Here is a 13,784-nt window from a genome sequence, read left to right as displayed (position 1 = left end):
AATAGGAGCCCTTTCTCTCTCCTCAGATTTAGGAGCTCCTAGAGATCTCCCTATTTTAGGAGCTAGATAGGGAGCTTGATTGGAGGTTGGTTTTTTCAATTCCTCCCTATATTTTAGCTAAAGAGGTGGTTTAGGGAGCCCATTGTGAATGCTCTTATAGACTTAGGAAAAGTGTGACACATTATGGGATTAATGTGGTAGACCAAAGTATCCCAAAATGGACAAAGGATGAGGGGGTGGGGCACATGGGTTCTTTAAGGGCACATGTGTAACGCCCCCGACCCAATTTAATCATTTTATTCAATTTGATTCAATTTATTTAATTGTGAAATTACAATTTTACCCTTATGGTGGGGTCACATTAGTCACTTTTCGATCCGTAAGGATTTTTGGGGTTTGCGTGGCACCATTGCGTAGAGCTCGCTCTCACGAGTTCGTAGACACGTAGTGGACTCAAATCGGAGTTTTAACGAAGAAGTTGTGGTCAACGGAAGTGCAATGGCACAACCGTAATTTTTTTGAAGTTGGATTTCAAAATCAGGTCAGCTCTCTCTCTCTTTCCCACGCTTTCTCTCTCTTCCCCCCCCCCCCCCCACTCTCTCTCATCCCGCACATCGCCGCTGTTTCAGACTGCGTTTCCGGTGCCGTCCGGCCACCAAATTGCGTAAGACCACCTCCAAAATTCACCTCTCCTCCTCCTCTACCCAACCCAGCCCTTATCGGAGCTTGAAAACCCCTGTAGCGTCGACTGTGTCGACTGGAAATCCCAATGGTTTCCGATGTCATTATGGCGACTCCGGCCTCAAAACCGGTCGATTGAGGTATGCTTCTTCATAGGGATGGAAATTTTCCCCGCGGGTAAGGGTCTTCGCGGGGATTCGACCCTAATGGGTCGGGTATGAAGGACAAAAAACCGTTATGGGGACGGGTACGGGGAATTTTTTGGGTATGGTGTTCGGAGAGGGTCAGGGATGGTATTTTAATCCCCAACCCAAACCCTCCCCGTTTAGAATATATATATATGCTATTAAAGTGATTGTACCGACTAAGTTTTATATTTTATATTATTATATTTTATATTATATAATTTATACAAATCTTAAGCCACACTACTTATTTATTTAGTTCACTTCCAATACATATATAAACATTCTTATATTGTCTTGTAAGTTTGTATTATATATATTCATTATCTTGTCTTAGTATTATTATTTTTTCAACGAAGAAGTTATATATTGGTTTTTTCTTCCCTAATGGGGCGGGTCAGGAAACCCATTCCCCAATGAAGGTGGGGATGGGGAATCCCCGATATGAATATTGTGGGTATGAAGGCGGGGATGGGGGAAAAAAAGCTTAATGAGGATGGGGATAGGAATGGCATACCCACCCCCAATTCGACCCATTGCCATCCCTACTTCTTCATCCATTTTTCGTGTTCTAGCTGTCTGCATAGGTGGTTTGGATCGATTTGGAGCCATGAGTGTTCAATTAGAAACCTAGGTTTTGTCTGACTTTGGTAGTGTTTTCCAGCAAGCTCCGATCACTTTTTGGCCGGGGTCCTGATCGGTGCATATTTACATATCATTTTGTACCCTTCTAGCTTATGATTTGGTTATGTTTTTGAGTTAAACTTGTGCTTTTAATCCTTTTTGTGTTTATCTTTCAGTTCATTGAGCTTTAGGTAATAATGAGAGCTTTGGATAGTAAATGATGCAATCCATGCATGTTAGGGCCTAATTTGGATGAATGGATGAAGAGCTTAAAGACAAACTCAATTTTGGCTACAGTCCCCTGCCAGCCCAGTTTCGTAGGTCATATTGCAAGCTTTGTTTCAGCAACCTACATAGCTCGGATGAGGCCACATTCTTCATGAAAGTTGTTCCAATGGGTGTGTCATATAACATATCCAAAATTCAGCCCCATTGGATAAATATGGAGTCTGTTACCTAGCAAACACAGAGCCATGCTCAGGATGGATTTTATCAGCGCGCAAAATGAGTTAGCAATTTGTTTTGGCCTTAACTTCCTCCTCCGACCTTGGATTGGCCCAAATGATATATGGCTGGAAAGAAGACATTCTGAACTTCAAGTTTGAGTGCTTAAAGTCTTAATTTGCTTAAGGGAAGCCCAATTCGTAAGCCCTTGAAGTTGCTGGTCATGCTGACCTCAGGATGAGCTATTATTTCTGGTTGGAAGCTTGGTCATGGTGACATGAAGATGAGCTAGGGCTGCTGGTGGGATTTATTAGTGAAGTGCATCAACCATTTCAGATTTTATAATGGAAGTGTTGTATGCATTAGTGAAGTGCATCAACCATTTCAGATTTTATAAAACAAGTGTTGTATGCATTAGCCATACTTAATTCAGATTTTCAGCTTCCTTAGGCCTATAAATAGGGAAGTTCTCTAAGCTTGTAAACACACCCCAAGGGGGGGAGCTCTCAAACACTTCTCTAGAGCTCCCTTCCCTTCTCTCCCTCAAATTCTCTTAGTTTTGCTTTCTAGTTCTCAATTCTAGCTTTCTTTAATGTTTTCTTAGTTGTAATTTATTTTTCTTGTAATGTACATTCTTTCTTAAGTATTCAAGTTTGATTAGTTTCCAAGTTTCAATTATGGTTTTTGTTCTTATTCATTATGCTTATAAGTTAATATGCTAGTTTGAATGATTGATCACCATTTAGGCTTGCATGTTAGCTATCTTGGTTTGAATTAAGAGTAGACACCATGCTTTAATTCGAATTGAACTATGAATAGGAAGAGTATGTATGGACATTCGACAACAGGGATTAGATACATGCTTGGTTGTTTAAATTGTTCTTCTATGCTTAATGGGTTCCTAATGCTTAATTTTAGGTTAGACAACAAATGATCAAATTAGGGAATTAGGAACACAAGGTTATGACCAAACACCATGGCTTAATCATACTTTAGCTAGAATCAATCCGTTAATCTAATTGAACTTGGGAACTTATTTGCTTGAGTTATTTCTTCCTTGTTTTATTTATTTCCTTTCTTTTTCATTTCTGTTTTGTGTAGGGAAAATGAATTGAATCATTCAATCACCAATCCTCGTGGGATCGACCTCGCACTTACATATGCTATACTACCGAACGGCTCGTGCACTTGCGAGTATCACAAGTTGAGGATGCAGCTTAATCCATTTTGGTGCAGCTGAAATCTACACAACAGGTCCAAGAACCAAAAATGCTCCCCTTGTTAGTCTGAACTTGTTGGTATAGGTATTGTTGGGTGTTTCGAGAATTTTCTATCGTTAGAATTTTCTCAAGACACCCACGCGCTGCCGGCGCGTGTGGAGATGCGTGGGCTACTGGGTGGCGGCCCATTGTATTCCAAAACACTCATGTCATCCTGAGCATGACGGTATGCTCGGATTTGGAATTGGTTACCGTTTGACTATCGAACGGATATTGCGCCTATTATGTGATATCAAATATTTTGTTCGGTTCCAATTTCAAATATTTTGTTCTCTGTACCTCTAGGATCATGTAAGAACTTTCAAATCGAAAATCGGAGGTCGTGGGAACTTTCAGATCGGAAATCGGACGTTGTGGGCTCCACGGGCCCGGTTGACCAATATGGGAAGTTTGACCAATCAGTTGATCGCGGACCAAAAGGTAAAAACAATGACGGAAATAAACATAATTCAAAGAAGAGAAACGAATCTGTCCAAATGGTGATAAACGGGTGATAGAAAGTGCTGTTTGTGTTTTTCTTTGGTTTATTGGTTTGTTTCTTTTAGTACAACAATTTATGTTGTTTGTTTGAATTTGTTTAGAGTACTTAGTTCATTTTCGTTTATGGTTTGTTGTTCCATTTTATCTTAATTTGTTTTTATTTCTTATCCTAAATTTTTTTTTTTTTTAAAAAAAAAGATTTTTCATATGAGCCGACTTATGGTAACCCCAGTGAGCACTTCCGTTAATACAGTGTCTAGGAGTTCTTTAGGCGACACCTTCGGTGTCTAAGAAGTTTGGGTTTTAAGCGGGACCATTGTGACCCCTCCAACCTTCCCGGATCCCCTGGCTGTGTTTTCTAAGGCCCTTAACTGGTCATCCGTGAGTTGCTTGTATATTTGTGTGTTTTAAAAACAATAATAATAAATATAAAAAAAAAAAAATTTGAAATTTGAAATTTGGGTTTTTATTTTTCCTTGTAAATTGCAATTTGGAACTTCTTTGTTTTCTTTTATGTTTTTTTTTGTTTTATTAGGTTAGTTTATTTATTTACGTGGTGTGGTTAGTTAGTTTATTTCTGAGTGTTAAAAACATATTTTTATTCAAACATTGCATTCAAAAAGATAAAAAGTTTAAAACAAAAAAACAAAAAAACATTCAAGTAAATTAAAAATAAAAACAACTTCTTCATCTTCATCTTCATCTTCATGGCATGCCTCTGTTTTCTCTTACTTGCAGAATCTGCAGCAGCTCCACATGGTCCTCATTTTTTCTCTGCAGTGCTTCCACGTGCTGATTGGCACAATAGAGTCGCTTCTGCAAGTCCGCCACCATAGCCTTCAAGGAAGCTATTTCCTCGCTCATCGCGGCACACTCCCGTGTTCTCGCCAGCAATCGCATGCCCAAATTGGTAGCCGAGACCGCGTGGAGTACAGTTAAATTGTGGGACTCCTCCACCGCTGCCTTGTCAGACCTCTGTGCCACATGCAGATGATCTGTCGGTGTGAGCTTGTTACCAATCATGCCTCCCAGCAGCGCTGCTCTGTTCGGCATTGCCTCAGAAAAGTTCGGTATTATCTCAGCAAAGTTTGAGGCCGTACCGTGATGATATGTGGAGTTTGGGAAGACATGGTTTGGAGGAACCCTTATCTGCGCATTCGGTGGCGCAAGGGACAATTCAAGGTTAAGATCATCAAGGTGAGTGCATGAGGATGCCATTGTTTTGTTTTTGGATTTTTTGATGTTTTTCTCTGAATTTGCAGGAAGAAATGCGGGGTGCTCTTCTACTTCACCGAGATGAGTTTAAATAGACTTATACAGACGAGGGAGCCGAAAGCACTTCGGATCTCGAGGGTGCTATCCTGTGCTCTTTTCTCTCGGATCCCTTCATTTCCGGCGCAAATTGCGAGCACGTTTTTTTTTAAAAGGGAGCATGCTTACACTTTCACTTACTTTTGCCTCCCTGTTTTCTGATGTTTGTGTTTTTGCTTTTTTCAGTTGTTATTTTATTTTATTTTTTTTCAATTGTTTTCTTCTTGTTTGTCAGGTTTCTCAAGAATTTAGTTGGAAGAAGAGACAAAATTAAAGATGCGTCTTGGACACCTGGTGCAAGAATCCCATCTCTTCTTTTAAATTCTTGTTTGAATTGCGTGTTTTATTTCAGTTTTTATTTATTTATTTATTTATTTTGTTTTTATAAGGTTTTATAATTTAAAACTCATAGGATATTCTTTGAAGGAGCTAAATTTTTGGTAACTCCAGTGAGCAACCGCAGTCTATACAGTGTCTAGGAGTTCTTTAGGCGGCACCTTCGGTGTCTAAGAAGTTCGGGTTTTAAGCGGGACCATTGTGACCCCTCCAACCTTCCCGGAACCCCTGGCTGTGTTTTCTGAGGCCCTTAACTGGTCATCCTTAAGTTTTTCTCTTAAAAGAAGAAGCAGCTATTTGTGTGTTTACTTAACTAATAAAAATTTCATGTTTGGGTTTTCGTGTTTTTGTTTGATTGTCATTCTTTAAATTTAGGGTCAATCGTCTCTTTGAGATAGCATAACATTTTTATATAAAATAAAAATTAAAAAAAAAAACTTTAAAAATAAATAAATAAATAAAAACTGAAATCATTTCTTCTTGGCGCTCGGTGTCTCGACCATAGGAGCTTTTAGTTTGGCCGTCTGGATGTCCACTTCTGGGTTTTCACGCACAGCCTCTTGGGGCTCATCACTTGAGCTCCCAAAGATCGCAATCTTAGCTTGAGCGTAACTACTCTCGTGATCTGCTTTCTTGCGTTTACCCGGTCGGTCTAGGTCCTCCAGCTGCTTTCGCATGTCACGAGAATACAACTCTACCATCTTTGATAGGTTTTTATTCTCGTCCCGCAATACTTCTAGCTGGTGTCGATTCACCTCCACTATCCTTGACCTTTCCCTTTTCAAGCTTTTTATAGCACTCTGACAATCTTCAACCATACTTCGCTCCGCCGCCAATTGAGCTTTGAGCACCTCCACCTCATGGGACTTCGCAAGTAGGCGATGACCCAAACTTGCGACACATGCTGTACTCTGCACGCTCAGTGCCAGGGCATCACTCGTGACCCGGTTGTCATCCCTTATCCCGAACACACGTATATCTTTGGGAGTCACTAAATTTCTGCCAACTCCAATAGCAACATCGTTGTCTAGGAGTATTGAGTCTTTGACAGACACAGGCCCCCGGGAGGAGCCAAAGTAGGGCATCCATACTGGTGCCGCTGCTTGGCCCAATGTCTGAGTCGGTGGAGCTAGGTTGAGATCCAACGAAAATGGGTAGGATGAGGCCATTTGATTTCTGATTTTTTTTTTTTCTTCTTTTCTCTTTTGTGTTTCTGAGTTTGTGGTTTTGTTTTTATCCCCATCTTTTTCCTTCTTATATACATAGTCTTTGACAAACCCTAGCCATTGCAGCGTCTAAGCATTTCTGAATCTCCAGCATTCCTCGAGTCCCACAACCTTCTCGCTTTCCAACCATACCCAACTCATTTATCACGACATGTCTTTTCTGAACGGACGCGTTCAGTAAAGCCTTCGCGCCTTTCCATGAGCCCGTAATTTCTGCTTGCGAAATCTGCGGCGCTTCTATCTGTCAACACGTGTCTCGCTCAGTCTGCCCATGACTATCCATGAGACGACATCAGGGACCACATTCCCTCTTTTTAGAAATCCCACTTTGCGCTCATAATTCACGTTTTATCTTTTTAAGAAAAAAATTAAAATTAAAACGTGTGTGCTTTGGATTTCATTGTGGGTCGGGTTTTCACCATTGTTTTGGTTTCAAAGTGAGTTAACTTTCTTTGGGGTTGGGCTTTCAAACGTTTGGGTTTTAGTTTGCGTAAGACTGTCTGTTTAGGGCTTACTGTTTTGAGTGTTTTACTGTTTCGTTATTTATTTATTTGTTTGTTTGTTTGTTTTGTAATTTTTATTTTTATTTATTTTATTTTATTTTATTTGTGTATTTTAATTCAAGTGTGTTTTGTGATTTATATTTACTTTAGTACCTTTCATTTCTTGTTATGACATTGTTTGTGGCTAATTTTTAAACATTGAGGACAATGCTCATTTCTAGGTTTGGGGGTATTGGAGTTTAGCAAGTAAACTTGGTTTTTCTTAAAATTAAAAATAAAATAAAAAAATTTAAATTTCTTTCTTGTTTTGAATCTTGTTTTGTTTAGTCACTTTCCGAACACATTTGATGAGATTGTGATAAATGTTTGCATGACTTAAATGAAAATTGGATTTCATATAAATAAATAATAATAAATAAAAAAAAAATTGGCATTGTTCTAGCATGATATGCTTGAAACCTTCTTTACACTTGCCATTTGTTTCTTAATTTTCCAATTAAAGGATTTGCATGATCTAAAGAATTGTATGAAGCATAAATTAGACTTATATAACCAACCATATAAAGTGAGCTTTTGAGCCTTGTACTTCAATTCATGAGTGTTATACACATACTCTTAATTTCTTGTCATCTAAGTTGTTGTTTGATCTCATTATTCATTGATTTGGTTGAACACTTAAAAGTCATTTATTCTTATGCAATTTGACTTCACGACATTTAAGAAGTGATATTAAGGCCCTCTTTGGATCGTTTGTGCCTTTCAAGCTAACCTTATGCATGCTTAAGCATGATTTTCCATTGTTAACCATTTTGAGCCTACATGTAAACCTTTTCTTTCATTTTCCAATTATATTTCCTCGCCTTAGCCCGAAAAACAAATATTTACCTTTCTAAGGAACTCATAGGGAATGGGTGTTACATTTCGAAAGAAAAAAAAATATATATATATCACACAATTGGTGAAAGAAAAGAGAAAAGTTGTGATTAAGTGGTGGTTGAATGAAATTTCATTTTTGGGTTTCATTTTTGGGCCTTCAAAATAAATTGGTGGTTGTTCAGGAAAGGAGTGAATCAATGTAAATGAAGGTATAAGGAGTTTTGATCATGTAAAAGAAAAATAAATTCTCATTGTGATGATTCGAAGTCTTGTAAACAATTGTTTTATGCTCTTATATTTTGAGTTCCTTGGACTTTGTTTTATCCATACCTTTCATTTCTTACTCACCTTACACCCTTGGCCCTATTACAACCTATGTTAAAGACCTAAATTGATCTTAAATGTCATGTGGTTGAATTGCATTCATTTTTCTACTTTTAAGTGTTTGGCATCCTTCTTGAGATCATATTGTTGCGTAGATACAGCTGCACCAAAATGGATTCAGTTGCATCCTCAACTTGTGATACTCGCAAGTGCACGAGCCGTTCGGTAGTATAGCGTATGTAAGTGCGAGGTCGATCCCACGAGGATTGGTGATTGAATGATCCAATTCATTTTCCCTACACAAAATAGAAACAAAAACAAAGAACATAAAACAAGGAAGAAAGAAATAAGTAACTCAAGCAAATAAGTTCCCAAGTTCAATTTAGATTAATGGATTGATTCTAGCTAAAGTATGATTAAGCCATGGTGTGTGGTCATAACCTTGTGTTCCTAATTCCCTAATTTGATCATTTGTTGTCTAACCTAAAATTAAGCATTAGGAACCCATTAAGCATAGAAGAACAATTTAAACAACCAAGCATGTATCTAATCCCTGTTGTCGAATGTCCATACATACTCTTCCTATTCATAGTTCAATTCGAATTAAAGCATGGTGTATACTCTTAATTCAAACCAAGATAGCTAACATGCAAGCCTAAATGGTGATCAATCATTCAAACTAGCATATTAACTTATAAGCATAATGAATAAGAACAAAAACCATAATTGAAACTTGGAAACTAATTAAACTTGAATACTTAAGAAAGAATGTACATTACAAGAAAAATAAATTACAACTAAGAAAACATTAAAGAAAGCTAGAATTGAGAACTAGAAAGCAAAACTAAGAGAATTTGAGGGAGAGAAGGGAAGGGAGCTCTAGAGAAGTGTTTGAGAGCTCCCCCCCTTGGGGTGTGTTTATAAGCTTGGGAAACCTCACTATATATAGGCCTAAGGAAGCTGAAAATCTGAATTAAGTATGGCTAATGCATACAACACTTGTTTTATAAAATCTGAAATGGTTGATGCACTTCACTAATAAATCCCACCAGCAGCCCTAGCTCATCTTCATGTCACCATGACCAAGCTTCCAACCAGAAATAATAGCTCATCTTGAGGTCAGCATGACCAGCAATTTCAAGGGCTTACGAATTGGGCTTCCCTTAAGAAAATTAAGACTTTAAGCACTCAAACTTGAAGTTCAGAATGTCTTCTTTCCAGCCATATATCATTTGGGCCAATCCAAGGTCGGAGGAGGAAGTTAAGGCCAAAACAAATTGCTAACTCATTTTGCGCGCTGATAAAATCCATCCTGAGCATGGCTCTGTGTTTGCTAGGTAACAGACTCCACAATTATCCAATGGGGCTGAATTTCGGATATGTTATAGTATACATCCATTGGAACAACTTGCATGAAGAATGTGGCCTCATCCGAGCTATGTAGGTTGCTGAAACAAAGCTTGCAATATGACCTACGAAACTGGGCTGGCAGGGGACTGTAGCCAAAATTGAGTTTGTCTTTAAGCTCTTCATCCATTCATCCAAATTAGGCCCTAACATGCATGGATTGCATCATTTACTATCCAAAACCCTCATTATTACCTAAAGCTCAATGAACTGAAAGATAAACACAAAAAGGATTAAAAGCACAAGTTTAACTCAAAAACATAACCAAATCATAAGCTAGAAGGGTACAAAATGATATACAATTATGAACCGATCAAATACCCCCAAACCTAGATTTTGCTAGTCCTCGAGCCAAACAACACAAAACAAAGTTAAAAACAAAACAAGAAGTTAACTAGACCACTTTCGTAGGTAACTCGATTGCATTGAGCGAATGCAACAAGCCTTTAAACCTCTAGGCATCCCTAGTAGGAGGAGTTGTGTCTCCTGAGGGTTTAACAGTTACGATACCCACAAACGTTTTTCTAACTCTACAAAACAAAATGGTTAGAAAACTTATTAGATTTGTTAGTTCTTAAGCAAAACCAAAACCAAAAACAAACATAAAAATAAAAACAAAACACAAAACACAAAAAACAAAAAAAACAAAATCAAAATAAAAACTCAAAACAATCTTTCCGAACATTTTGTGAAGAGAAATGACTCATGCACATGACTTAAACGTTTTGACAATAAAAGCTCAATTTTAGACATTATTCACAAAGCGGCAAAGTTCAAAACATAATATGCTCAAAGTGTAGTAGTGTGATAGCCAAATGCAACAAATTCCCCAATCTTAGTTTCCACACAATTTCAAAAATCATACCAAGTACAAATGCAACTTCAAATCTCACCAAAGTTGTCCTCTCACAAATGAATCACTCGGAAGAGGGCTACAATGCAATACTCAGTTATAAACATGAGGTTAGAGTTAAACCATAAGGACTTAACTCGAAATAAAAAGATGAAGGACTTGCATTAATATGATCTCAAGAAGGATGCCAAACACTTAAAAGTAGAAAAATGAATGCAATTCAACCACATGACATTTAAGATCAATTTAGGTCTTTAGCATAGGTTGTAATGGGGCCAAGGGTGTAAGGTGAGTAAGAAATGAAGGGTATGGATAAAACAAAGTCCAAGAAACTCAAAATATAAGAGCATAAAACAATTGTTTACAAGACTTCGAATAATCACGATTAGATTTTTTCTTTTACGCGATCAAAACTCCTTATACCTTCATTTACAATGATTCATACTCCTTTCCTTAAACACCAATTTATTTTGAAGGCCCAAAAATGAAACCCAAAAATGAAATTTCATTCAACCACCACTTAATCACAACTTTTCTCTTTTCTTTCACCAATTGTGTGATTTTTTTTTTCCTTCAAAATGTAACACCAATTCCTAAACTTAGTATGAAAAACACATCCCAATTAAAGCTCATGAGTTCCTTAGAAAGGTAAATATTTGTTTTTCAGGCTAAGGCGAGGAAATATAATTGGTAAATGAAAGAAAAGGTTTACATGTAGGCTCAAAATGGTTAACAATGGAAAATCATGCTTAAGCATGCATAAGGTTAGCTTGAAAGGTACAAACGATCCAAAGAGGGCCTAATATCATTTCTTAAATGTCATGAAATCGAATTGCAAAAGAATGAATGACTTTTAAGTATTCAACCAAATCAATGAATAATGAGATCAAACAACAACTTTGATGACAAGAAAATAAGAGTATGTGTATAACACTCATGAAATGAAGCACAAGGCTCAAAAGCTCACATTTATGGTTATATAAGTCTAATTTATGCTTGATACAATTCTTTGGGTCATGCAAATCCTTTAATTGGAGAATTATGAAACAAATGGCAAGTGCAAAGAAGGTTTCGAACATATCATGCTAGAATGATGCCAAATTAATCAATTAATTAATTTTTTTTTTTACAATAAAAACTTACAAGGAAAAAAAAAAAAAAAAATCAATTTTCATTTATGTCATGCAAACATTTATCACAATCTCATCAAATGTGTTCGGAAAGTGAATAAAATCAAAATCAAAATCAAAATCAAAATTAAAGCAAGACTTAACAAAATAAAATAAAAATAAAAACAAGCAAATAAAAAAAATTTAAAATTAAATTAAGGAAAAACCAATTTTACATGCTAAACTCCAATACCCCCAAACCTAGAAATGAACATTGTCCTCAATGTTTAAAAATTAGGAACAAGCAATGTCATAACAAGAAATGAAAGGTACTAAAGTAAATATAAACCACCAAAAAAAAAAAAAAAAATTAAATAAATAAATAAAAAATTACAAAACAAACAAACAAATAAACAAAAAAGAAAAAAAATGAAACAGTAAAACACTCGAAACAGAAAGCCCTAAACAGACAAAACAGTAAGCCCTAAACAGACAGTCTTACGCAAACCAAAACCCAAACAATTGAAAGCCCAACCCAAAAGAAAGTTAACCCACCTTGAAACCTAACAACGGTGAAAACCCGAAGCCCACATGTTATTATTAATTTATTTTATTTATTTATTTATTTAATTTAATGAAACGTGAATTGGGAGTGCGAAGGCGGGTATTTACGAAACAGAAAAAGTGTGGTCCTTGACGCCTTGGTTCCTGCGAAGTCACGGGGAAAATAGGTGAGGGACGTGTCGGCGTGCAGAGGCCGCTTTCACATCCCCCAAGCTAGAATTATTAGACTCGTAGGAAGGCGCGACGACTTTTTCACTTGAAGGTGGTGAAAGGTGAAAATGCAATTAAAGGGGTTGGGAAACGGGTGCGGCGACATATAGAGATAAGCAGTAAGGGCCGCACAGAACTCAGAACCGCAGCGGCTAGGGTTTAGCAGACTAAGTCTATAAAAGGTAAAAAGAAAGGGTAAAAAAACACAAACTCAGAAACACACAAAAGAGAAAAGAAAGAAAGAAGAAAAGAGAGTGAGAAATCAAATGGCCTCTTCCTACCCCTTTTCGTTGGATCTCAACCTAGCTCCACCGACTCAGACACGAGGCCAAGCAGCGGCACCAGTATGGATGCCCTACTTTGCTTCCGCACGGGGGCCTGTGACAGTAACTGACTCAATACTCCTGGACAACGATGTTGCCATTGGAGTGGGCAGAAATCTGGTGACTCCTAAAGATATACGTGTTCTGGGGACAAGAGATGACAACCGGGTCGTGAGCGATGCCCTGGCACTGAGCGTGCAGAGTACGGCAACAGTCGCAAGTTTGGGTCATCGCCTACTTGCGAAGTCCCATGAGGTAGAGGTGCTGAAAGGTCAGTTGGCGGCGGAGCGAAGTATGGTTGAGGAGTGTCAGACTGCTATAAAAAGCTTGAAAAGGGAGAGGTCAAGGATAGTGGAGGTGAATCGACACCAGCTAGAAGTATTGCGGGACGAGAATAGAAACCTATCAAAGATGGTAGAGTTGTACTCTCGCGACATGCGAAAACAGCTGGAAGACCTAGACCGACCGGGTAAACGCAAGCAAGCAGATCGTGAGAGTAGTTACGCTCAAGCTAAGATTGCGATCTTTGGGAGCTCAAGTGGTGAGCCCCAAGAGGCTGTGCATGAAGCCCAGGAAGAGGACAGCCAGAGGGCCAAACTCAAAGCTCCAATGGTCGAGACACCGAGCACTGTGAAGAAATGACTTCTACTGCATTATTGATGTTTTTATTTTAATTTATTTTATTTTTTTGGTTGTTTTTGTCTTTATTTTGTTTTGGAAATAAAAGAGTAAATTTGCAGAAGGAAAAAGAAAACGGAAAAGAAAGCACACTTTCCAAACTTAAATCAAACGAAGACGACAAACGGAAATGGAAGCACAGTTCCCTAACTAAAATAAAATAAAGATGATAGCCGAAAGGGAAAGGCAAAAACACAAAGCTCTAGAAAATGAAAGTAACGGGCAAAACAATAAAACACCAGAAAACACGGAAAAAAGAAAAGTAAAGTGAAAGTAAAGGTGCTCCCCCTTGAAGCGATTAGGTCGAGCATGCCCGGGAAATCCGAAATGGTGTTGGCACCTTCATCAGCATATGTCTATTTAAAGCACG

Source organism: Prunus avium, chromosome 8 (assembly GCF_965620075.1).
Source record: "Prunus avium chromosome 8, drPruAviu1.hap1.1, whole genome shotgun sequence".
Taxonomy (NCBI): Eukaryota; Viridiplantae; Streptophyta; class Magnoliopsida; order Rosales; family Rosaceae; genus Prunus; species Prunus avium.
The sequence above is the reverse complement of the archived record's forward strand: the minus strand, read 5'-3'. Positions refer to the sequence as shown.